At 48.1% G+C, this 27106-nt stretch overlaps 1 long non-coding RNA gene across 1 annotated transcript in view; it reads right to left on the minus strand.

Moving 5' to 3' along the window:
* Window positions 1-424: 424 nt before the first annotated feature.
* Window positions 425-27106, minus strand: part of LOC129475140 (uncharacterized) — an 84575-nt gene continuing 57893 nt past the window's right edge. Inside the window, exons 4-6 of the long non-coding RNA XR_010119742.1 lie at window positions 9680-9863; window positions 7872-7959; window positions 425-1332 (exon numbers count right to left, since the gene is read on the minus strand). This is a non-coding gene — a long non-coding RNA (uncharacterized lncRNA). The remainder of the gene's footprint in view (window positions 1333-7871; window positions 7960-9679; window positions 9864-27106) is intronic.

The following is a 27106-nucleotide window of genomic DNA, read 5'->3' on the forward strand; positions in this document are numbered from 1 at the left end:
CATAGCAAGTCCAAGCTGCTGTGAATCCTGGCTGCTAGTGGCTCCCGGCTGTCCCCTCCTCATCGGAATTTCCCTGGGCTGGTGGATGCCACTTCAGCAGAGAAGCCTGGATGGTGAACTGATTTCTCATTAGAGCAGACAGCCCGTGACTAATAGGACAGAGCCGTAACTCAACCTTCTTCCCCAAACTGGGGCAGCCTGGGGAGGAGGGGCCGTTCTTTCTCCAGGTTTCCCCGGGAGATCAGGCAGGTGCACGTGGGATATCGCTTCTAGGGAAGTTGAGCTAAGACAGGTCATTTAGGGATCCTGGAGGCTCCGAAAGAGAGGGTGTCTTCCTTCTAGGCAGCTCAGTCCCAGGGATGAGACACTTCCATTGTCTTCCAAGTATGTGACTATCACAGACGTATGGGAAATTCATGCATACTTTTTTTTTTTTTTTGAGATGGAGTCATGCACCCGGCCACTTTAAACCTTTTTGTTTGTTTGTTTTGAGACACAGTTTTGCTCTTGTTGCCCAGGTTAGAGTGCAATTGCATGATCTTGGCTCACTGCAACCTCTGCCTCCGCCCGGGTTCAAGTGATTCTCGTGCCTCAGCCTTCCGGGTAGCTGGGATTACAGGCATGTGCCACCACGCCTGGCTAATTTTTTGTATTTTTAGTAGAGACGGGGTTTCTCCATGTTGGCCAGGCTGGTCTTAAACTCCTGACCTCAGGTGATCCACCTGCCTCGGCCACCCAAAATGCTGGGATTACAGGCGTGAGCCACCATGCCCAGCCACTTAAAACCTTTTAAAATGTTATCTGGGCAATGCATTCATCAATATATTATCATTGGAAAGGCTGGAATGACAGGATCACTAGAACAAATTATGCCTCTCCACCTCACACCCTGTCTCAATTGTCCTCCATTCTCCTGGGAACCTCTGTTAATTGTTTTTGGTTCATTCTACCTGCCAATTATCTCAATATTTTAATGAATGCCGCTATTTTTTTTTCTAGTAGAATCATGAAATAAAGAGTTGTACCACTTGCCTTTTCCCTCTGAAGGATTTGTCCTGGGGAATACTTCTGGGTCGATTCCTCTTTGATTTTCTGCACAGCCTGTGTTACACCGTGGACCAAAGCTCATTTCACCTGCAGGAGCATCTGTTTCTTTTTTGACATCTATGGAGAGGGAATCCACTATTGCCTGGATGCTGGTGGGAGGCCAGGCTTTGCTCCTTGTTAGACAGACCCGAGGAGGCAGATACTTGTCTTCATTGCATTGCCGTGAAGATGTGAAGTGATGATTTATGCCTGACCTCAAAGATGTCTTATCAGGGACCTTGAATTCTGAGGGAAGGATGTAAGAAAACAAAAAAAGTTCAGTAATTATTCACGATGGAAGCAAGAGCACTTCAACAGAGGACTCTGGGGTCTACAGGTGATTCAACAAAGCTGTGTCCTAAGCAGGCTGTGTATAAGTGGGGCATGGCGGGTATACACATGGTGTATACACAAGGACTTCTTATCCACCAGCCTTCGTGGGGTTCTACCTATAATTCCCTAATCTTCTCATCCTTTATCTGACCTGCCCAATATCTATTAACTTTCTTCAATCAACTAGAGTCTATTTCTGTTGCTGGCAACCAACAACTGTATATAACCCTTAACCATAAACGTGTAAATTGATTCCAATTCATTCCCAGTGGTTTGCAAATCAATACCATTTTGCAGCCAATTCCCTTTACACAGTCTTTGTGCACCTGCGACCTGTAGGCTACACTCCTACACATTGAATTGCTGGTTCAATGGATGGGTACTGTTTTAATCTCTCCAAATAATGTGTAAATGGGCCATCTAGAGTTGATGTTACCAGTTTCCATCCTTAACAGATAATCCTCTTGCCCCATACCCTGAAACCTGTCAGTATTGTCAATTTTCTTTGTATGTTTGCCAAACGTATGGGCAATTATGGCCTCTTTTTTCTAATGTTGTATTTCTTTCATTATCTGGCATGTTAATAATCTTTTCACAGATGCACTGACCATTTGTAATTATTGGGTATGGTGTATGTTGCTGAGGACAAGTGTATAGGGAAAGGTTATTTCTTAGTAAAGGATGAAAAAAGTTTATATTTTAAAGAGAAAAAAAAAGCTGCCATGTGGGAGGCCTCAGAAGCCTTCTGAGATGTCAGACATTGGGGGTTTCATTGACAGTTTCAGCCGCTGCTCTGAAACCCACCGGAACACTGGCCACAGAGACCACGTGTGCATGGCTGCCCCACCCCCCAGGACCGACTCTGCAGGGATACTGAGGCAGACCCATCCCTGGGAGAAGCAGCAGCAGCACTCCTAACTTTGGATCCAAGATCCCTGGCAGCCGTGCCAACAAGCTATGCAAACAGCATTGTAGCCTTAGTTCTCTCTCTGATCTCCTTCACTCCCTGCGGCATGATCAGAGCTGTGCTAGCATCAGAGCTGCAGCATAGTCAGATCTGCAGTGAGGTCAGAGCTGCAGTATGGTCACACCTGCCGTGTGGTAACAGTTGCAGTATGGCTAGAACTGCCGCATAGTCAGATCTACAGTATGGTCAGCACTGCGTGCGGTCTGGTCAGAGCTTCAGGATGGTCAAAGCTGAAGCATGGTCAGATCTAGGGTATGGTCAGAGCTGCAATATGGTTACAGCTGAAGTGTAGTCAGATCTACAGTAGGGTCAGAGCTGTGGCATGGTCAGAGCTGTGGCACAATCAGACCTGCAGTAGGTAAGAGCTGCGGTATAGTCAGAGTTGCAGTATGATCACAGCTGCAGTAGTCAGAGCTGAGGTATGGTCAGAGCTGTAGTATGATTAGAGCTGCAGGATAGTAAGATCTACAGCATAGTCAGAGCTACAGTACAGTCAGAGCTGTGCTATGGCCAGATCTGTGGTATGGTCAGAGCTGAGGTACGGTCAGAGTTGCGATATAGTCAGAGCTGTGCTATGGTCAGAGCTGTGCTATGGTCAGAGCTACAGTATTGTCAGAGCTACGGTATGGAGTTTGAGGCTGCAGTGAGCTATGATTGCACCACTGTACTCCAGCCTGAGCGATAGAGCAGGACCCTATCTCAAAATAATGATAAGATTAATAATAATAGTTGAGTTTTGCAATTTTTTTCTAACAAATATAAAGTAGTACTAATTTATAATGACTCTAACCCATCAGTCTCTCTCCTATTGCTAGCCAAGTTCAGCTGCCAACTTCAGTGTCCAGCTATGTAGCAAATGCCACCTATACTGAGAGAGAGGGCTCAGTAGAGCATGAGGACTTTGAGAGCTTTTTGAGATAAATCAAACCAAACAGTCACAGCTCTGAGTGTGTATTCAACCACCTAAATTTAATTCAACATAAGCAGATGGTTTGTAAGTGCTATGGTTAGAATATGGTTTGCCCTTAGCAAAAGTCGTGTTGAGGCTGGGTTCCCAAGGTAAGAGTGTTTAGATGAGGCTCTGCCCTCATGAATGGATTAATCCCTTCATGAATTAATCAATTAATGAATTATCAAAGGTGTTGGTTAGTTATCAAAAAAGCAGGTCTGCAATCAAAAGCCAGGTTGTTTTTCTCTCATGAGCCTCTGTGCCACAGCAGGCCTGCCCCATCTCAAAACTCTCCAGAGAGAGTCCCCACTAGCAAGAAGGTCCTCACCAGATGCAGCTCCTCGTCCTTGCACTTCCCAGCCTCCAGAACTGTCATAAATATATTTCTTTTCATTATAAATTATGGAGTCTTAAGTATTCAGTCATAGCAACAAAAAACAGACTAAGATAGTGAGTGTTCCAATATGCCACAATGAGTTTCATTTTACATCCACTCTGTCATGCTTCTGCTAGATGGCCTGATTTGTCTATAGGTGAGTTTCATTTTACATCCATTCTTTCATGCTTCTACTAGATGGTCTGATTTGTCTATAGGTGAGTTTCATTTTACATCCATTCTTTCATGCTTCTGCTAGATGGCCTGATTTGTCTATAGGTGAGTTTCATTTTACATCCATTCTTTCATGCTTCTGCTAGATGGCCTGATTTGTCTATAGGTGAGTTTCATTTTACATCCACTCTTTCATGCTTCTACTAGATGGTCTGATTTGTCTATAGGGTGAGTTTCATTTTACATCAATTCTGTCATGCTTCTGCTAGATGGCCTGATTTGTCTATAACCATCAGCTCTTTTAAGATGGCCCTGAATTTTTTTTAGAATTTTAAGGCAATGAATGCCCCTGGGAAGGTTTAAAAACTCACAAATCATGTCAAAATCAGTTTCAATCAAATACCAACCCTTCACTTCAGAATTTATCCGAGCTTCTGTTAGAATACAAGCCATCCAGGGAAGGAGGAAGGATCTTAGGTGTTTACAGAGTGACCTTGGGCAAAGATTTCTTCCCTTTAAGTTTCTCCTAAGTTTAGTGGGGATGTGCACGAAGAGTGAGATGATCTCTGTAGAATATTCTGCCCACTACCACCTTCTTTGTGGTAGGATTTTTGTCATCAGTCATTCCCTCTTTTCACCGAATTTACAGCATTTTTTTCAAAATAGTCCTGCAGACCATGGTGCGCTAAGTCCACCCCTGGGTAGAAACTCCCTAGCAACAGCCACACATACGTCACAAATGCTATGGACGAGAGTGCTCCCAGGTACCTGATTGACAGTATCTGCGAATGGGAAACTTCTGAAATGCCCATCAGCAGCAGAGTGGATAAATAAGTCGTGACGTGTTGGCCCAAGAAAATGCTAAACATCATTGACAATGAAACAGCTATATTGACACGCTATGACATGGATGAATCTCGCAAACATCGTATTAGGCAGAAAAGGCTGAATTATACCCTCAATTCCCAAAATCACCCACTCTATGATGTATTTGCATGAAGTATGAAAATGGTCAAAACTACCAGCAGCGTCAGAAGACCGTGATGGCAGCAGGGGGATGGTGACTGTCTGTCAGTAGGCGTGTGTGGAGCTCTCCAGGGAGCTGCTAGTGGTGAGTTGCCATCTGGACCTCAGTCTGTTTATGGCTAGTTTCATTTGGGGAAATAACCTGGGCATGCTCTTTTGATCTAAGAATGCTTTCCATCTATGCTGTGCATTGATATGTTATAAAAGAGCCCTCCATGCATTCCTTACCTATGAATTTTTTTTTTTTTTCGAGATGGAGTCTTGCTCTGTTGCCCAGGCTGGAGTGCAGTGGCACGATCTTAGCTCACTGCAAGCTCTGCCTCCCCGGTTCACGCCATTCTCCTGCCTCAGTCTCCGGAGTCGCTGGGACTACAGGCTCCTGCCACCACTCCCAGGTAATTTTTGTATTTTTAGTAGAGACGGGGTTTCACTGTGTTAGCCAGGATGGTCTCGATCTGATCTCATGATCCGCCTGCCTCGGCTTCCCAAAGTACTGTGATTACAGGCGTGAGCCACTGCACCCGGCCAACCAATGAATCTTAATTGCCTCGCATGATAAACTAAGGGCAAGCACCAGCAAGGAAAAGATAAGCCTTAGTGCACAATTAAGCGAATTAAAACAGACCAGTGTGATCTCCCGAGAGAGTGAAGGGTCTCACTGCTAGGCCTGCCGGCAACACTCGCAGACGCAGTAATAATGCCTGTGATTTCATGTTTTCCCAAAAAGAAAGCTCACCAAGGCATAGTCACATCCAGTGCCTGTGGTTGGTAGATGCTGCATTCTGTACTGGATCCACTTGGGAAAAAAACGACAACAGATGAACTGGGCTTACAGGCAGCAGAACAAAGACGGATGAAGGATAGAAACTCATTCTTCTCCCTGTTCTTCCCACTTACCCAGTGCTTAACGCCAATCAAAGTCTGCTTTCTGAGCTCCTAGTTTCTCTCTTTAAGTCCAAAAGTAGACTATGTGACTCTTGTGTCATGAGTATGTTTAACTAGTCTTTGGAGTAAAAACAAAAAAAATCTAGTATTTCAGTTGATTAATTCTATATTCTTATGTAGGATATTTTAACACAATGTTGGGAATTTCCCTCTTCCCCACCCCAAAATGCTGCAGGACAAGTCATTCCCCAATGTAGGTGGTGTGACTACATTTATGCTTGTCACATATTTCAATGTGTTTCATTTGTCTGAAATCATAATTAAAACACGATTCAGAACTAAATTTGGGGCTTGCATCTGCTATGACCTTACAATTTGCCTAAGCCCAAATTCTTCCTTGGCAGCACAAAATTGACACTTTTCTGAAACTCAGGTTGTTCCCTGACACGGGAGAACAGCCTGCCTGCTGAAATTAAGGGGTGACACTTGGACTGCAGCCTGGCTCTCTGAGACCTTCAGGAGCAGAGAAGAGAAGCACAGCCTCACGGCAGGGTGAGGCGATGTCAAACAGAGGCGTGTTGCTCCCCTGACAAATGCAATGAACCCCCAAATCTGACATTTCCAGAAGGCAAACAAACTTAGCTGAGCTGTCTGTGTTCCCTGGAGCAGCTCTGAAGGTCTTTGCTGCCTGCTTTGAAGATGGTGACTCAGTGCTTCCTACAATGCAATTTATTCCAAGGGCTGCAAAGGCACAGTTGAAAAGCCGACCCTACCATCAGCTTCAAAGCTACCTCAGGAAACAACAGGGCTGATGGCACCTCAGCTAGATGTGTGTCTAATTACTATAAAAGAGTCAGAATCAAGATTACCAGGAACCCAGTCCATCCTCATCCTGCTTGCTTCCTGTGGGCAGAAGCCTGGTGGTTACAAGCTCTCAGCCACACTGAATGAAGCTGGAAACCCAGCACTGTCATAAACTTTTCCAGGCATGCACAGCTAGTCCTGAAACCCTCTAGGTCTCAGTTTGTGCACTTGCAACTTCAGATAATAATGGTGTAACCATGATGAGAAGGCTGTAAAATTAAACGAGGCAACGCACATAAAGGAAGCTCTTGGGATAGCCCCTTAGACACTGCAAGAGCTGGGTAAATGTCAACTATCACTGTTATTATTTTAGTTATTAACAGGAGTAAGCTCTGCCTCCAGTTCCCCAAGGTACCCTGAGTTGTAAAATCCAGGAGGCTCCTGCATCTGGATGATATGGATGAATCTCACAAACATCATACTGGGCAGAAAAAGCCAAATTATACCTTCAGCCCACAAAAGGAATCAACAACTGAGACTTCTGCTGAACAAAACCTGGATAGGCAACATTTGGGACTGTCCTTACCACGCCTCAACCTGTATTCCATGGCCTCCCTTCTCCCTAGCTCCTGAAACGTCAGGTCCTGCCACTGGGAACTGTTGCCATGGTGCCCCAACAAAGTCTGCCCCCATGTGGTTGGCCCTAGGAACTTATTTCTCCTACCCGTCATGTCTTCTCAACCTGCCATCAGAAAGTATTCAACACCGGCTGAGTGCGGTGGCCCGCACCTGTAATCCCAGCAATTTGGGAGGCCAAGGTAGGAGGAGTGCTTGAGGTCAGGAGTTCAAGGCCAGCCTGGGCAACATCACTGTGTTGCTCAGGCTGGAGTGCAGTGGTGCAATCATGGCTTCCTGTAGCCTCAAATTCCTAGGCTCAAGCAATCCTCCCACCTTGTGGCGATTCCTCAGGGATCTAGAACTAGAAATAACGTTTGACCCAGCCATCTCATTGCTGGGTATATACCCAAAGGATTATAAATCATGCTGCTATAAAGACACATGCACACGTGTCTCTGCCATACCTTGAAATGGCCCTGCAAAGCCGTCCCTTGCAGGAAAAATCCACATTCTATAGAGAATCCTCTTTCCCCTGCCTTTTTTTTTTTTTTCTCCTTCCTTCCTTTCCAGAACCAGCAGATAATCAACTAAGAGCCAGGCACCCTTTTAGGTCCAATAAGAAACATTTTACAGCCAGGCACAGTGTTTCATACCTGTAATCCCAGCACTTTAGGAGGCCGAGGTGGGTGGATCACTTGAGGTCAGGAGTTCAACACCAGCCAACATGGTGAAATCCCGTCACTGTTAAAAAAATAAATAAATAAATACAAAAATTAAGACGTGGTGGTGGGTGCCTGTAGTCCTAGCAACTCGAGAGACTGGGGCAGGAGAATCGCTTGAACCCAGGAGGCAGAGGTTGCAAAGAGCTGGGACTACACGTGTGCACCATCACACCTGGCTATTTTTTATTTTTTGTACAGGTGAAGGTTTCACCATTACAATATTAGCCAACTGTGGTGGCACAGGCCTGTGGTTCTAGCTACTCAGAAAGCTGAGTTGAAGGGATATCTTGAGCCCAGGAGTTCAAGGGGGCTGTGAGCTATGGGATTGCCACCGCACTCCAGCATGGGTAGCAGAGCAAGACTGTGTCTCAAAGAAAAAACAAAAAGGTATCTGTCACTGAGATCTCAATACCACAAGTATACAAGCATCTTGTTGTGAGCTGATTAATCTGATCCCTCCAAATAAGACCATTTTCAAATCGTGTAGTGAGACCTCGGATCTCTCCACAGGATACCTTTAACAAGGAATTTTTAGGACGCTCAAGTTTCAGCAGTATTCAGCTCTGATCTTTAACCTTACTAGACTTAAATGTGGTCACCTCCACAGCACAGCCAGGGAATGTGTCCTGGAAAATGTCTTCATTGGGTCATTATCCTTCATCTGTCCACTCTGTGTCTAGACCACCCTGAACAGATGGCTTAGGAAACAAGCAAAATTAAGCTGCTGCCTCTTCACATGAACACCCTTGTGCAAGTGCCAAATAATTTGTTAAGTCCTTGCACCAAGGAATACAAGGTAGAAAATGCTGGTGGAACTAAGGGTCTATATTATTAGCTAGTGTTTTTTGCACAAACAAGCATTTTCATTCTATTAGCACACAGCTGAACAAAGTAATTCGATGAAAAGTAAATCATTGATATGTGTATTAGTCAGGACAGACCAGGTGATGCTGCCATAACAAACAACCCCAGAGTCTCAGCAGCTAACATCACCAAAGTCTGTTTCTCACCCATACTACCTGCTCACCAATGGGGGCTTCACTATTTGTCATCTTAAGACAAGGACCCAGGGCAATAAAGCAGCCCTGTTCTGGAATAATTCCAGTCTCAGGGAGGGAGAGAGAGAACAAAAGATGTTCTCCAAATAGAAACGCTTTTACACTGTTGAGTGTAAATTAGTTCAACCATTGTGGAAGACAGTGGGGCAATTCTTCAAGGATCTAGAACCAGAAATGCCATTTGACCCAGCAATCCCATTACTGGGCATATACCCAAAGTATTGTAAATCATTCTACCCTAAAGACACATGCACACATATATTTATTGCAGCCCTATTTACAATAGCAAAGACATGGAACCAATCCAAATGCCCATCAGTGATAGATTGGATAAAGAAAATGTGGCACATATATACCATGAATTACTATGCAGCTATAAAAAAGAATTAGTTCATGTCCTTTGCAGGGACATGGATGAAGCTGGAAGCCATCATTCTCAGTAAACTAACACAGGAGCAGAAAACCAAACACCGCACGTTCTCACTCATAAGTGGGAGTTGAACAATGAGAACACATGGACACAGGGAGGGGAACATCACACACTGGGGCCTGTCAGGGGGTTGAGGGTGAGGGAGGGAGAACATTAGGACAAATACCTAACGCATGTGGGGCTTAAAAGCTAGATGATAGGTTGATGGGTGCAGCAAACCATCATGGCACATGTATACCTGTGTAACAAACCTGCACGTTCTGCAGATGTATCCCAGAACTTAAATATTTTCAAAAAATTTTGTTCTCCAAGTGCAACCATGACCCAGGCTTCTGATAGCAAGTGACACACCTCACTTCTGCTCAAATTTGCAGTCCATGGTGGTGTCTGAATTTAGTGGCACGGAGAAGTGTGATTCTCTGAAGCCAGGGGCACCTATATTTGTAAGTGATAAAAAAAATCTACTGTAAGAAGAAAATAAAAAATGGTTAGTACTTTACTACTCACCTGTATTCTAACAGGAGGGGAAAAGTTGAAGCTTTTGAGAGAAATCACCAGAAATTAAAAAAGCCATCAGAAAATATGTTCTTGATCCAGAAATTTCAAGGGCAGTTTTCTGCCAGGAGAGGGCTGTGAAAATGCATCACTGGCTTTTATGGGGTTTGCAGGAATAAAAACATTCCGTTACGTATATGACACAACATCAAATGTAATAGATGTGTTTCTAAAAAATTCCCCATTATACTTCTGTAACAAAAAAGAATAATAGCTAAGCTGAACAGATGTCCAATAGAACCTGTTTTCCCAAGCTAAGGACAAAACATCCCTCCTCAAAATCCCAGCCACTACAAACTCTTAAAGCCGCATATCCTAATGCTCTTATATTTAAGATGTCAGAAGGATGTGAATTTTTAATTAAACCAGCCTCGTAAAAAGGCCTCACACATTATATATGGATGGTTGCAAAATGCATCTTCACACAAAGACAACTGCTTGGGAATGATGTGTTTCCTTTAGGAGATAGATCAGCAGGTATATATACTACACATCTGCAGTCTCAATCATCCTTCCAATAGAAATCGAAATTTTTCGGGGTCTGAGTTTCCAACCACCCCCCCCAAACCTCCAGTTCAGCATATTTGCCAGGATTTGAGGAGTATATTACTTGGCTAAGGCCGCCATGACAAATGGCCACAGACTGGGTGGCTTAAACAATATATATTTATTTCCCAAAGTCTTGGAGGCTGGAAATCTGAGATCCAGGTGTGGGCAGGGCTGGTTCCTCCTGAGGCGTCTCTCCTGGGCTTGGAGACGCCGTCTTCTCCCTGTGTCCTCACAGGGTCCTCCCTCTGTCTGTGTCTGTGTCCTCATCTCTTCTTCTTATGAGATGTCTTAGTCCATCTCAGGCTGCTATCGCAGAATACCAGAGACTGGGTGGCTTATAAACAACAGACATTGATTCTCCCACAGTCCTGGAAGCTGGAAGTCTGAGATCCAGGTGTGGGCAGGGCTGGTTCCTCCTGAGGCGTCTCTCCTGGGCTTGGAGACGCCGTCTTCTCCCTGTGTCCTCACAGGGTCATCCCTCTGTGTCTGTGTCCTCATCTCCATTTCTTGTAAAGACACCATTCCTATAGGAGCAGGGCTCACCCTAATAACCTCATTGTGCCTTAGTCACCTCTTTAAAGACCCCATCTCCAAACACAGTCACAGTCTGAAGTCCTGAGGATCAAGACTTCCACGTATGAAATTGGAGAGGGACACAATTTGGCCCATAACAGGCAGTTAGCAACCCCAGGAGCCCACAGTAAGAGCTGTGGCTTCAGAAAACCTGTGAAACTCATCTGACATGTCTCTGCTCCCCTCTCCCTACCCTGCAGTCTGGGTTTTGTCGGTCAGTCGCCCCTCCAGCCCCAATCTCTCCCCCAGTATCTGGTGTCTTTAGGAAGAGTTAACAGAGAACCAAGTGTGAGCACTTGTTTCTGAAGAGTCTGTTATCTGGAATATTTATGTGGTCAGAAGGGAGAAGTGATTTTTACAAGAGAGAAAGGCAAGCCATCCCGGAGGTTTGGAGAGGATGACGGGAGGATTGATGTGAAATGCCTGGTAGACTTTCAATCATGTCATTTCCAAGCACACCTCCCAAATTTCCAAATGAGCATATGTGTCAGGCTTTTGAGGAGTATATTAGTTGGCTAAGGCTGCCATTACAAAGGACCACAGACCAGGTGGTTTAAACAATAGATATTTATTTCCCAGAGTCCTGGAGGCTGGAAGTCTGAGACCAAGGCATTGCAGGGCTGCTTCCTCCTGCAGCCTCTCTCCTTGGCTTGTAGATGCCATCTTCTCCCTGAGAACTCACAGGGTCATCCATCTGTGTGTGTCTGTGTCCTCCTCGTCTCATTTCAGTCATACACGAAAAGGTAGCTATGAGTATGGGGCCCTGTCTTAGTCTGTTTTATGTTGCTAGAAAGGAACACCTGAGGCTGGTATTTTATAAAGAAAAGTAGTTCATTTGGCTCTCAGTTCTGTAGGCTGTACAAGAAGCATGGCACCAGCATCTTCTTCTCAGAAGGACCTTGAGGACCTCAAGGAGCTTCCACTCATGATGGAAGGCAGAGGGGAGCCAGTGTGTAGAGATCACACAGAGACACAGGAAGAAAGAGAGATGGGTTGGAGGTGCCAGACTCTTCTGACAAGCATCTCTTGAGGGAATCAATAAGGTGAGAACTTACTCAGCCCTGAGGGAGGGCATCACCCCCAGGACCCGAACATCTCCCACTACCCCCACCTCTAACACTGGAGATCAAATTTCAACATGACATTTGGTGGGAGCAAATAACCCATATCCAAACTACGGTAACTCCCAAAGGTTAGCAGTTTCACGGATACATATTGAACTTTTTCCCAAAGCCATTGCCTTCCTTGAACATCAGCTGAGCAAAGAGTAATCCCCCAAATACACAAGATCAACATAGCTCTTGGTCAGTCTCTGATAAAACAGAATTATCTCTTCTGTGATGAATTACCGGCTCTGTACAGAGAATTTCACCCCAAAATATGGCTCCTTTGTAAAACGAATATTTTAAATTAAAAACCCTTAGAGATTAAAAGACCTTAGAAGGGACTTTTCCCCTATTGACATAAAAACCAGAAACATCCACCAAGTTAAACACTTTTTTTTTCCTTTCTGTATTAGTCTGTTCTCACACTGCTAATGAAGACATAGCCAAGACTAGGTAATGTATAAAGGAAACAGGTTTAATGGACTCACAGTTCCACATGGCTGGGGAGGCCTCACAATCATGGTGGAAGGCAAAGGAGGAGAAAAAGCCCATCTTCCATGGCAGCAGGCAAGAGGGCATGTGCAGCGGAACCTGCCTTTATAAAACCATCAGATCCTGTGAGATAATCCCTATCATAAAAACAACACAGGAAGCACCTGCCCCCATCATTCAATGACTTCCCACAGGGTCCCTCCCTTAACATGTAGGGATTATTACAATTCACTTTCACTCCCTTCCTGGGCTCTTCTTCTTGATTACAGGAAAGAATGCTAAGATGTAAGCCTGCTCGAGGAGACCTTTTTACAAGGTAATGACTGGTCTTCAAGGAGTATTTAATTTCCAAAGAGAACCACTAATAAGTCAATCTGTTTCTTCCCCTATTCATTCTCCCAAGTATCCATTCAATCTTCCTAGCCATCACTTATTACCACTCAACAGAATTACCTACACTCCCCATGTCCCCTCTTGCCATCTGAAAGGAGGTTACAGAAGAATTTTGCCCCCATTGGGATATTGAGTCCACCCTCTGTGATTCTCCTCATGCTTGCAGTTAAAAAAAAAAAATTGTATGTCTTTGATTAATCTTCCTCATGATGAGCTGATTTTCAGTAAGCCCACAAGGGCAAAGGACAACATTTCCCTTGGGACACCAAAATTACTGCTAGGTGAGAAACTGTCAGGGAAGGAAGTGTGTGCTGAGAGCAAGCATCCGTTTCTTTCACCGTGCATCTTGCAGATGGCCAAGGGCAGCTCTGAAAATACTTGTGAAGAAAAGAACACAAGAATGAAGCTGGGATATAGAGGCACCTGCCTGGAAACTTAATAAGCACGGTGTTTGTTCAGTGTTTCCTTACTATGGTGGGCTAGATAGGGTCATGAAAACAATATGTTCATGCCCTAATCCCTGGAACCTAGTGTCAGAGGCGTTGGAACCAGAGTGAATGTACCTTGAATAGGGAGCTGGGTAAAATGAGACTGAGACGGACTGGGCTGCATTTCCCAGGAGGTTAGGCATTTTAAGTCACAGGAGGTCGGCACAAGATACAGGTCATAAAGACCCTGCTGATAAAACAGTTTGCAGTAAAGAAGCCGGCCAAATCCCACCAAATCCAAGATGGCAAAGAGAGCAACCTCTGGTCATCCTCACTGCTCTTTATACGCTAATTATAATGTGTTAGCATGCTCAAAGACACTCCCACCAGCGCCACGACAGTTTACAAATGCCATGGCCATGACTCAAAGTTACCCTATATGGTCTAAAAGGAGGAGGAACCCTTCACTCTGGGAAATCTCCTCCACTGTGCAGAAAAACTCATCAATAATCCACCTCATTTAGCATATCATCAAGAAACAACCACAAAAATAACCAACCAGCAGCCCTCAGGGCTGCTCTGCGATGGAGTAGCTATTCTTTATTTCTTTACTTTTTTTTTTTTGAGATGGAGATTCACTCTTGTTGCCCAGGCTGGAGTGCAGTGGCACCATCGTGGCTCACTGCAACCTCCAAGTCCCGGATTCGAGCAATTCTCCTGCCTTAGCCTCCCAAGTAGCTGGGATTGCAGGCATGTGCCACCACACCTGGCTGATTGTATATTTTTAATAGATACAGGGTTTCACCATGTTGGTCAGGCTGGCCTCGAACTCTTGGCCTCAAGTGATCTACCCGCCTTGGCCTCCCAAAATTTTGGGATTACAGGCATAAGCCACTGCACCCAGCCTATTCCTTTACTTTCTTAATAAACTTGCTTTCACTCTACTCTGTGGACTTGCCCCAAATTCTTTCTTGCCTGAGGTCCAAGAACCCTCTCTCGGGGTCTGGAGAGGGACCCTTTTTTTTTTTTTTTTTTTTTTTTTTGAGATGGAGTCTTGCTCTGTTGCCCAGACTGGAGTGCAGTGGTGCGTTCTCGGCTCACTGCAAGCTCCGCCTCCCAGGTTCATGCCATTCTCCTGCCTCAGCCTCCCAAGTAGCTGGGACTACAGGCCCCCGCCACCACGCCTGGCTAATTTTTTTGTATTTTTAGTAGAGACGGGGTTTCACCATGTTGGTCAGGCTAGTCTCGAACTCCTATCTCGTGTTCCGCCTCCCTCGGCCTCCCAAAATGCTGGGACTACAGGCATGAGCCACCGGGCCCGGCCACAGAAAGCTTTTCTAAATTACATTCATGTGAGCTTCCCTGCAGCTCACTGTGATACATGAAGGGAACCCTAAAGGGTAAGTATTTTTGCTTTTTGTTTTCCTTGTGATTTGTCTCCGCTGGGAGACAGGAGTCAATATAAACATCAAAGGGCCCTTTGTTTTCTATTTCATTAGGATAAAATAAGTTACCTGAATTCTGCCAAGAGCTTTGGAGAAGGAAAGTTAACTGTACAGCATTAACTGTGTCCCTAGGGGGTCAAGGATATGTGGTCAGAAAAAAAAAAAAAAATGCACGGGTCGGCCCGGTGCAGTGGCTCACGCCTGTAATCCCAGCACTTTGGGAGGCCGAGGCAGGCAGATCACCTGAGGTCCGAGGTTCGAGACCAGCCTGGCCAACATGGTGAAACTCTGTCTTTACTAAAAAGACAAAAATTGGCCGGGCATGGTGACGCATGCCTGTACTTCCAGCTAATCAGGAGGCTGAGGCAGGAGAATCACTTGAACCCAGGAGGCAGAGGTCGCAGTGAGCCGAGATCGTGCCACTGCACTATTCCAGCCTGGGCAACAGAGCAAGACTCCAAAATCACATACACACACACACACACACAATTTAAAGAACAGGCTGGGTGCAGGGGCTGACGCCTGTAATCCCAGCACTTTGGGAGGCCGAGGCAGGCAGATCATCTGAGGTCAGGAGTTCAAGACCAGCCCGGAGTTCAAGACGAGCCTGGCCAACATGGTGAAACTCTGTCTTTACTAAAAATACAAAAATTAGCCGGGCATGGTGACGCACGCCTGCAATCCCAGCTAATCAGGAGGCCGAGGCAGGAGAATCACTTGAACCCAGGAGGCAGAGGTCGCAGTGAGCCGAGATCGTGCCACTGCACTATTCCAGCCTGGGTGACAGAGCAAGACTCCAAAATCACACATACACACACACACACACACACACACACACACACAATTTAAAGAATAGGCTGGGTGCAGTGGCTCATGCCTGTAATCCCAGCACTTTGGGAGGCCGAGGTGGGCAGATCACCTGAGGTCAGGAGTTCAAGACCAGCCCGGAGTTCAAGACGAGCCTGGCCAACATGGTGAAACTTGGTCTTTAATAAAAATACAAAAATTAGCCGAGCATGGTGGCACACGCCTGTAATCCCAGCTAACCAGGAGGCTGAGGCAGGAGGATCACTTGAACTCAGGAGGCAGAGGTTGCAGTGAGCCGAGATCCTGCCACCGCAGTATTCCAGCCTGGGCCACAGAGGGATCCTGACACACACACACACACACACACACACACACACCTCAAATTAAAAAATACAATTCTAGCCAGGCACGGGGGCTCACGCCTGTAATCCCAGCACTTTGGGAGGCTGAGGTGGGTGGATCACCTGAGGTCAGGAGTTTGAGACCAGCCTGGCCAATATGGTGAAACCCGGTCTCTACTAAAAACACAAAAATTAGCCAGGCAAGGTGGCACGTGCCTGTAATCCCAGCTACTCAGGAGGCTGAGGCAAAAGAATCACTTGAACCCGGGACATGGAGGTTGCAGTGAGCCGAGATCATGCCACTGCACTCCAGCCTGGACAATAAAGGGAGACTCCATCTCAAAAAAAAAAAAAAAAAAAATACACTTCTAACATTTCCAACAGATTGAACGGATCCCCTGTTGGCCAAGGGGTTCTCAAAGCAACCTGAGAAGCTAGTTCAGGCCATGACAGGAAATGGGGGTTGGACCTGCCTCCCTTGGAAGCTTAGGCACCAGTGACCAGCATTAACATTAAAACAGAGAGTTTAAGATGGACCAGACTTTTTGTGCAATGAGATCGCAAACTCCAACTTGACTCTGGTAGAGCGTTACATGACAGATAGCAGGCCCTGGAGGAATCAAAGTATTTGACCCCAAAATAGACTTCTTAGACATATTTTAGAATGGCCCTGCGAAGCCATCTCTTGTGTAGAGATGTACGAGGTCCTTTCTGGAGATTCTGACACCTGTTAACGCCCAATGGGACGTGTTCACCATCCATTCCCTCTGTAGCCTGCTATCTGGAGGCTTTGTCTACATAACAAAAACCTTGGCTTCTGCAGCCCCCTTTATCTAAACCCAAGCATTTCTCTCCACTGATTTCAAACTCTTCAGGGAGAGCTTGACCCTTTCAACCAATTGCCAGTCAAGAAGTCTGTCTCCAAAAAAAGAAAAAAAGGAGTCTAGCTCTGTCACCCAGGCTGGAGTGCAGTGGTGCAATATTGGCTCACTGCAACCCTCACCTCCCAGGTTCAAGGGATTCTCAAGCCTCAGCCTCCCGAGTAACTGAGATTACAAGCATGTACCACCATATCCAGCTAATTTTTTTTTGCATTTTTAGTGGAGACAGGGTTTTGCTATGTTGTCCAGGCTGGTCTCAAACTCCTGGCCTCAATTGATCCGCCTGACTTGGCCTCCCAAAGTGCTGGGATTACAGGTGTGAACCACCATTCCTGGCCAAAGAAGTCTTTAAATTCACCTATGACCTGGAAGCCTAACCCCTCTTTTGGGGCTAAACCAATGTGTCCCTTCCATGTGCTGATTTATGTGTTTGCCTGTAACTTCTGTCTCCCTAAAAGGTATAAAACTAAGCTATAGGCTGGGCACAGTGGCTCACGCCTGTAATCCCAGCACTTTGGGGGGCCGAGGTGGGTGAATCACGAGGTCAAGAGATTGAGACCATCCTGGCTAACACGGTGAAACCCCGTCTCTACTAAAAATATAAAAATTAGCCAGGTGTGGCAGTGGGCACCTGTAGTCCCAGCTACTCGGGAGGCCGAGGCAGGAGAATGGTGTGAATCTGGAAGGTGGAGGTTGCAGTGAGCTGAGATTGCACCACTGCACTCCAGCCTGGGCGACAGAGCAAGATTCTGTCTCAAAAAAAAAAAAAAAAAACAAACAGAAAAAACAAAAACAAAAAAAAACTAAGCTGTAACCCAACCACGCTGGACCCATGTTCTCAGAACCTTCTAAGGCTGTGTCATGGACCACGGTCCTTAACCTCAGCAAAATAAACCTCTACATTGATTAAGACCTGTCTCAGAGGCCTTTTGGTTTGCAAATACATGCAAGTTATACATCCGTTTAGATCTAAAATGGTGAGATGTCTTGAAGTGAGGGCTTATGGGCCATAGGTAGATTCAAAGATGTTTCTGATTTGTAATTGGTTAAGGAAGGGAAGACATTTAGAAATCTAGGGTCAGCAGAACTGTTAACTGGCTTGTGGGGTGACTCTCTGCAGGACCCTCGGGAAGAAATTATTTATTTTTTTTTTTTTGAGATGGAGTCTCGATCTGTCATCCAGGATGGAGTGGAGTGGTGTAATCTCGGCTTACTGCAAGCTCTGCCTCCCGGGTTCATGCCATTCTCCTGCCTCAGCCTCCCGAGTAGCTGGGACTACAGGCACCCGCCACCACGCCCACCCAATTTTTTTGTATTTTTAGTAGAGACTGGGTTTCACCATGTTAGCCAGGATGGTCTTGATCTCCTGACCTCGTGATCCACCCACCTCAGCCTCCCAAAGTTCTGGGATGTCAGGCGTGAGCCACCACACCTGGCCTCAGGAAGAAATTTAGAACAAAGCATGATGGCCAAAGCTCAGAGTTCCCACCCCCCTTATCTTGGCTCTAAGTGCCAGTGCCACCCCCAATTCTTGTGCCTGTTTTTCCCAGCTCCGTGGGGGCCCCAAGTTCAGAGTCAGGTTTATGAGGGATGCTTCAACCTTCTGCTGCAGGAGAAACTGTAGACCCAGACACAGATCCTGGAGGTTCAGCCCAGGTCCTGGTGCCCAAGTTTTGTCTTCAATCTTCCTATAAACCATGGCTCAGAGATGGAGCAGAGACCCTTCTTTTTAGGGGCCTGCAGAACCCACGTGTGAAAATAAAGGAAAATCTTGAGTTTCTACATGGAAAATTCCAGGTATCTAGCTAGCCCCAGCTATAAAGAAGTAACTTGATATAACAACAAGGTAATAGGCCAGGCATGGTGGCTCATGCCTGTAATCCCAGCACTTTGGGAGGTTGAGATGGGAGGATCACTGGAGGCCAGGAGTTTGAGACCAGCCTGGGCAACATAGGGAAACTGTCTGTACAAAAATTTTAAAAATTTAGCCGGGCATGGTGGCTCATGCCTACAGTCCCAGCTACTTGAGAGGCTGAGGTGGGAGGATTGCTTGAGCCCAGGAGTTTGAGGCTGCAGTTAGCTATGATTGTACCACTGTATTCCAGCCTGGGTGACAGAGCAAGAACTTCTCTGAAAAAGAGGAGGGAGAAGGAGGAGAAAGAGGAGGAGGGAGAAAGAGGACAGAGGAGAAGGAGGAGAAAGTGGAAGGAGAAGAGGAGGGGGAGAAGAAGGAGGAGGGGGAGAAGAAGGAGGAGAGAGGAGGCGGAGAAGGAGGAGGGGGAGAAGGAGGAGGGGGAGAAGGAGGAGGGGGAGAAGGAGGAGGAGGAGGAGAAGGAGGAGGAGGAGGAAAAGGAGGAGGAGGAGGAAAAGGAGGAGGAGGAGGAAAAGGAGGAGGAGGAGGGGGAGGGAGGAGGGGGAGGGAGGAGGAGGAGGGGGAGGGAGGAGGAGAGGGAGGAGAAGAGGAGGGGGAGAAGAGGAGGGGGAGAAGAGGAGGGGGAGAAGAGGAGGGGGAGAAGAGGAGGGGGAGAGGAAGGAGGGGGAGAGGAAGGAGGGGGAGAGGAAGGAGGGGGAGAGGAAGGAGGAGGAGGAGAAAGAGGAGGAGGAGAAAGAAGGAGGAGGCAGAAGAGGAGGAGGGAGAAGGAGGAGGAAGGAGGAGAAAGAAGGGGAGAAAGAAGGGGAGGGAGAAGAGGAGGGAGGAGGAAAAGAAAGGAGGAGGAGGGAGAAGAGGAGGATGAGAAAGAGGAGGAGGAGGGAGAAGAGGAGGAGGGAGAAAGCACAGGAGGAGGAGGAGGGGGAAGGAGGAGGAAGTGGAGAAGAGGAGGGGAGGAGGAAGTGGAGAAGAGGAGGGGAAGAGGAAGGAGGAGGGAGAGGAGGATGAGGGAGAACAGGAGGAGGGAGAAAGCACAGGAGGAGGAGGGGGAAGGAGGAGGAAGTGGAGAAGTGGAGAAGAGGAGGGGAAGAGGAAGGAGGAGGGAGAAGAGGAAGGAGGAGGGAGAAGAGGAAGGAGGAGGGAGAAGAGGAAGGAGGAGGGAGAAGAGGAAGGAGGAGGGAGAAGAGGAGGAGGAGGGAGAAGAGGAGGAGGAGGGAGAAGAGGAGGAGGAGGGAGAAGAGGACGAGGGAGAAGAGGAGGAGGGAGAAGAGGAGGAGGGAGAAGAGGAGGAGGGAGAAGAGGAGGAGGGAGAAGAGGAGGAGGAGGGAGAAGAGGAGGGGGAGGGAGAAGAGGAGGGGGAGGGAGAAGAGGAGGAGGGAGAAGAGGAGGAGGGAGAAGAGGAGGAGGGAGAAGAGGAGGAGGGAGAAGAGGAGGAGGGAGAAGAGGAGGAGGGAGAAGAGGAGGAGGGAGAAGAGGAGGAGGGAGAAGAGGAGGGGGAGGGAGAAGAGGAGGGGGAGGGAGAAGAGGAGGAGGGAGAAGAGGAGGAGGAGGAGGGAGAAGAGGAGGAGGAGGGAGAAGAGGAGGGAGAAGAGGAGGGAGAAGAGGAGGGAGAAGAGGAGGGAGAAGAGGAGGAGGAGGGGGAAGAGGAGGAGGAGGAGGGGGAAGAGGAGGAGGAGGGGGAAGATGAGGAGGAGGGGGAAGATGAGGAGGAGGGGGAAGATGAGGAGGAGGAGGGGGAAGATGAGGAGGAGGGGGAAGATGAGGAGGAGGGGGAAGATGAGGAGGAGGGAGGAGCAGAAAGACAAGGAGGGAGAAGGGGAGGGGGAAGAGGGAGAAGGTGAAAGAGGTGGAGAAGAAAGAAGGAGGAGGAAAAGGGGGGGAAGGGGAAAAGGAGGAGAAAGTAGAGGATGGGGAAAAGAGGGGGGAGAGGAGGACAAGAGGAAGAGGAGGGGGAGGAGAAAGAAGAGGATGGGGAGAAGAGGGGGCAGAAGAGGAGGGGGAGAAGGGGGGAGAAGAGGAGGGGGAGAAGAGGGGGAGAAGAGGGGGAGAAGAGGAGGGGGAGAAGGGGGGAGAAAAGGAGGGGGAGAAGGGGGGAGAAAAGGAGGGGGAGAAGGGGGGAGAAAAGGAGGGGGAGAAGGGAGAAAAGGAGGGGGAGAAGGGGGGAGAAGAGGGGGAGAAGGGGGGAGAAGAGGGGGAGAAGGGGGGAGAAGAGGAGGGGGAGAAGAGGGAGAAGGGGGAGAAGGGGGAGAAGAGGAGGGGGAGAAGAGGGGGGGAGAAGAGGGGGGAGAAGAGGGGGGGAGAAGAGGGGGGGAGAAGGGGGGAGAAGAGGGGGAGAAGAGGGGGAGAAGAGGGGGAGAAGAGGGGGAGAAGAGGGGGGAGAAGGAAAAAGAGGAAGAAGGAAGAGGAGAAAGAAGGAAGAGGAGGAGGAAGGAGAAGGGAAGGAGGGGGAGAAGGAGAAGTGGAGGGAGAAGAGAAGGGGGAGAAGGAGGAGAAGTGGAGGTAGAAGAGAAGGGGGAGAAGGAGGAGAAGTGGAGGGAGAAGAGAAGGGGGAGAAGGAAGAGCAGGAAGAGAGGAAGAGAAGGAGGAGGGGGAAAGAAGAAGGAGGAGAAGAAAGAGGAGAAAAACCACAGCACACCCTGAGAAGGCAGAACTTTCCATGAAGCTCCGAAGTGAGCAAATGCTGCCTGAGAACGGATGTGCTCTCTCAGTTTTAATGGCTCCACCATTAACTCAGGAAAGACAGAGCTCGGGGAAATTTAAGTGTGACCTTATTCAGATGTGAAGAATTAGGCCACGGGCGGTGGCTCACCCCTATACTCCCAGCAGTTTGGGAGACCGAGGCAGGTGGATCACCTGAGGTCAGGAGTTGAAGACCAGCCTGACCAACATGGTGAAACCCTGTCTCTACTAAAAATACAAAAATTAGCCGGGTGTGGTGGCACATGCCTGTTATCCCAGCTACTCAGGAGGCTGAGGCAGGACAATCGCTTGAACCCAGGAGGCAGAGGTTGCAGTGAGCCGAGATCGCACCATTGCACTCCAGCCTGGGCAGCAAGAGCGAAACTCTGTCTCAAAAAAAAAAAAAAAGGAAAAGAAAAAAAGACGTGAAAAACTAGTGTTATCAGGATCACAAACTTCCCAAGTGGTGATAACACGCAGACCCTGCAGAGAAGTCGCCAAGCCTCATCGTATTCACCGCTCATCTTCAGCCTGAGAAGCTCAAGATTTAAGTCTCCAGGCTGAGGATTGAGAAGAAAACATCGCAAGAAATGGTCTGGCTGCAGCAAGGTCCCTGTCCCCGACTTCGAATACCCATCCTGGAGAATGTGCTTCAGATCTTGAAGCACCCGCTTCTCTTCAATTCTACTTTCTGAGCATTTGGTGCAAAAAGAAGGCCAGATTTGGCTTTCGCAAAAGACGCATTTGCCACAAGCAGAGATTCATAACGGCAGCACGCTCACCTTGCTGTCCCCTGAGGCTGTCTCAGATGAGGCAACGGGTTGCTGGGTTATTTGCTGGATCATGTGCAAATCAGGCAAAGACGATATGCTACTGCAGACTTCATTTCTGCAGCCTTCGAAAGCCGTCTCAAATCTGCCTCTCGGAGGCTCGCAGACAGATGCGACCCCCACGGGGCCGCAGCCTGGACTTTTACAAGAAACGGTGGAGTCGCAAAGGTAAGCGTAGGAAGGCATTTCAGCAAGTCGATGGAATAGAAGAGGAGCTGGCATTTCAGCCTCTCGGGTTTCTCTGCTATCAACGCTGACAGTTTAACAGTCCAGACCCATCTACTTCACCTGTCCTTCAGAACCATGTCATCTCTGTCACTTAACTTACACATGAGTGGGCAGACTCCTCCTTGCTTCAGCCCAGGAGGCTCAATGCCCTCTCTTCGCTCGAAGGGAATGACAGAGAATCTTCCCCCTCCTTTTTTTTTTTGAGTTAGAGTCTCACTCTCTCACCCAGGCTGCAGTGCAGTGGCTCCATCTCGACTCACTGCAACCTCCACCTCCCAGGTTCAAGTAATTCTCCCGCCTCAGCCTCCCGAGTAGCTGGGACTGCAGGCACCCGCCACCATGCCCAGCAAAGTTTTTTAATTTTAGTAGAGATGGGGTTTCACCATGTTGGCCAGGCTGATCTCGAACTCCTGACCTCAGGTGATCGGCCTGCATCAGCCTCCCAAACTGCTGGGATTACAGGCGTGAGCCACGGTGCCTGGCCCTCTCCTTTCTTTCTTCAATGCAGAGAGCAGCAGCTTAGTAGATGGGTGAGGCACAGACCTCTGCTGGGTGGGCTTAAAAACCGGATGCATCTGGCCGGGCGCGGTGGCTCACGCCTGTAATCCCAGCACTTTGGGAGGCTGAGGCAGGCAGATTACCTGAGGTCAGGTGTTTGAGACCAGCCTGGCCAACATGGCGAAACCCCGTCTCTACTAAAAGTACAAAAATTAGGCGAGTGTGGTGGCGGGCACCTGTAATCCCAGCTACTCAGGAGGCTGAGGCAGGAGAGTCTCTTGAACCCAGGAGATGGAGGTTGCAGTGAGCCGAGACTGCGCCACTGCACTCCAGCCTGGGTGACAGGGCGAGACTCCGTCTTAAAAAAATAAAGAAAAAAAAAAGACAGGATGCATCCAGCTTGTCTCACACACTCTACCCTGGGTTTATATTTATTATCCACGAGGAAACATCCAAAATCAAGGATCAGAGTCAAGGTTCCCCACCTTGTCCATATCGAGATGGGCCAGTCCACATCACAGGCAGAGGTAGGAGACCCCATCATGGTGTCCACTGTTCACATTCTAAAGGTGACTGTCGGCCAGGCACGGTCGGCCAGGCATGGTCGCTCACGTCTGTCATCCCAGCACTTTGGGAGGCCGAGGCGAGCAGATCATCTGAGGTCAGGGGTTGGAGACCAGCCTGGCCAACATGGTGAAATCCCGTCTCTACTAAAAATATGAAAATTACGCTGGGCATGGTGGGGGCACCTGTCATCCCAGCTACTCAGGATGGTGAGGCAGGAAAGTCGCTTGGACCCAGGAGGCGGAGGTTGCAGTGAGCCAAGATCACACCACTGCACTCCAGCCTGGGTGATAGAGTGAGACTCCATTTCAAAAACAAAGAAACAGGCCGGGCGCAGTGGCTCACGCCTGTAATCTCAGCACTTTGGGAGTCCGAGGCAGGTGGATCACAAGGTCAGGAGATCGAAACTATCCTGGCTAACACGGTGAAACCCCGTCTCTACTAAAAATACAAAAAATTAGCCGAGCGTGGTGGTGGGCACCTGTAGTCCCAGCTACTCGGGAGGCTGAGGCAGGAGAATGGAGTGAACCGGGGAGGTGGAGCTTGCAGTGAGCCGAGATCCAGCCACTGCACTCCAGCCTGGGCGACACAGCAAGATTCTGTCAAAACAAAAACAAAAAACAACAACAAAAAACAAAGCAACCAACAACAACAACAAAACTCTAGCTGTGACATTTAGGGCCCATCTAAATAATCCAGGATGATCTCATGGTGAGAAGCTTAATTGTAACAGCAAAGACCCTTTTTTTTTTTTTTTGAGGTGGAGTCTCGCTCTGTCACCAGGCCGGAGTGCAGTGGCCTGATCTCGGCTCACTGCAACCTCCGCCTCCTGGGTTCAAGCAATTCTCCTGCCTCAGCCTCCCGAGTAGCTGGGATAACAGGCATGTGCCACCATGCCCAACTAATGTTTGTATTTTTAGTAGAGACAGGGTTTCACCATGTAGGCCAGGTTGGTCTTGAACTCCTGACCTCAAGCAGTCCACCTGCCTCAGCCTCCCAAAGTGCTGGGATTACAGGCATGAGTCAGCGCACCCGGCCAACTATTTTTTTTTTTTTTTAAATAAGGCCACCTTCCCAGGTTTTAGGGAGAAGGGCATGGACTTATCTTTTGGGAGATACCATTTAAACCACTATGGTTGTATCGGGCTGGTTCTCTAGGGGGGCAGAAGAAACTGGATATTCCCATGCCCCAAAGAAGCTAGGGGCCTGATATCAAAAGAGTAACAGGAAGTTAGCAGCCTCCAGCGGAAAAGAAGCACAGACATATCTACCCCAGCCAGCCCCCAAGACTGCTCTAAAAAACCAGGCTACATGCTTCCAGACCGTTTTGTTTGCAAGACAGTCTTGCTTTGTCACCCAGGCTGGAGTGCAATGGCGTGATATCAGCTCACTGCAACCTCCATCTTCCCGATTCAAACGATTCTCCTGCTTCAGCTTCCCAAGTAGGTGGGACTACAGGCATGCGTCACCGCACCAGGCTAATTTTTTATTATTTTAGTAGAGACAGGGTTCCACTATGTTGCCCAGGCTGGTCTCGAACTCCTGACCTCAATCTGCCCACCTGGGCCTCCCAAAGTGCTGGGATGACAGGTGTGAGCTACTGCGCCTGGCCTGGCCTCCAGGGAGTTGGTTATTTTTATTATTATTACTATTATACTTTAAGTTCTGGGGTACATGTACAGAACATGCAGGTTTGTTACATAGGTATACATGTGCCATGGTGATTTGCTGCACCCATCAACCCGTCATCTACATTAGGTATTTCTCCTAATGCTCTCCCTCCCTAGCCCTTCACCCCCCAACAGGCCCTGGTGTGTGATGTTCCCCTCCCTGTGTCCATTTGTTCTCATTGTTCAGCTCCCACCTATGAGTGAGAACATGCGGTGTTTGCTTTTCTGTTCTTGTGTTTCTTTGCTGAGAATGGTGGTTTCCAGCTTCATCCATGTCCCTGCAAAGGACATGAGCTCATCCTTTTTTATGGCTGCATAGTATTCCACAGTGTCTATGTGCCACATTTTCTTTATCCAGTCTCACTGATGGGCATTTAGGTTGGTTCCAAGTCTTTGCTATTGTGAACAGTGCTGCAAGGGGGTCTTTTAAAGCCTGATGCTGACCAGTAGCTTCTGGAGCTGTTGACCACTTCTGCCCCAAAGTGCCTACCCTGCAGACAGAGAAGACAGCCTGGGGCTGCAGCCAGCACAGCCAGTGTACCTGCTCCTCTCTTGGATGTGCGAGATCTCCCCATAGAAACACTGAAGCAAGATTTGACTCTCCCAGCCCTCTCCTTCCCCACGCTGGCAAAGTTCTGAATTTGGGGGGTGTTCACCCAGGCCTGGGTGCTTTAAACAGCCCCCAAAAGTGAAAGCAGATCAGTCTAAAATACGTGTGGAAATGTCATTGTCTGCAGAAATTAGTTTAGGGAGGGATAGTGTGTTGAAAGCAATGTCTGTGTTCTTACCCCTGCAAAGTAGGAACAAGACAGCTTTTGGAATAGGGTCTATGAAGATATTCTTTTTTTTTTTTTTTTTTTTGAGACGGAGTCTCACTCTGTTACCCAGGCTGGAGTGCAATGGCGCAGTGTCGGCTCACTGCAACCTCCGCCTCCCAGGTTGAAGCGATTCTCCTGCCTCAGCCTCCCAAGTTGCTGGGACTATAGGCGCATGCCACCACACCCAGCTAATTTTTGTAATTTTAGTAGAGACAGTTTCACCATGTTGGTCAGGCTGGTCTCGATCTCTTGACCTCATGATCCATCTGCTTCAGCCTCCCAAAGTACTAGGATTACAGGCGTGAGCCACCACGCCCGGCCATGCCCAGCTAAATTGTTGTATTTTTAGTAGAGACAGGGTTTCACCATGTTGGCCAGGCTGGTCTCGATCTCTTGACCTCATGATCCGTCTGCCTCAGCCTCCCCAAATGCGGGGAATACAGGCGTGAGCCAGTGCGCCCGGCCAGATGTCATTCTTTTGTTTCTGCCACTTGAAGGACTGATGTTTCCATATTTTTTCCAGAGTTGCATGGAGCCGTAAGCCTCCCTCTTTCTCCGTTATTAAGATTAGGAGTTGCGGCCGGGCGCGGTGGCTCACGCCTGTAATCCCAGCACTTTGGGAGGCCGAGGTGGGTGGATCACGAGGTCAGGAGATCGATACCATCCTGGCTAACATGGCTAACATGGTGAAACCTCGTCTCTACTGAAAATACAAAAAAATTAGCCGGGTGTGGTGGCAGGCCCCTGTAATCCCAACTAATCGGGAGGCTGAGGCAGGAGAATCACTTGAAACTGGGAGGCGGAGGTTGCAGTGAGCCGAGATCGCACCACTGCACTCCAGCCTAGGCAACAGAGCAAGACTCAGTCTTTAAAATAAAATAAAAATTAACTGAGCCCTGTCTCAGATTTTCTGGGTTCACATCTGGCTGTCTAAATTCTCTCCATCTCTGA

Source organism: Symphalangus syndactylus, chromosome X (assembly GCF_028878055.3).
Source record: "Symphalangus syndactylus isolate Jambi chromosome X, NHGRI_mSymSyn1-v2.1_pri, whole genome shotgun sequence".
Taxonomy (NCBI): domain Eukaryota; kingdom Metazoa; phylum Chordata; class Mammalia; order Primates; family Hylobatidae; genus Symphalangus; species Symphalangus syndactylus.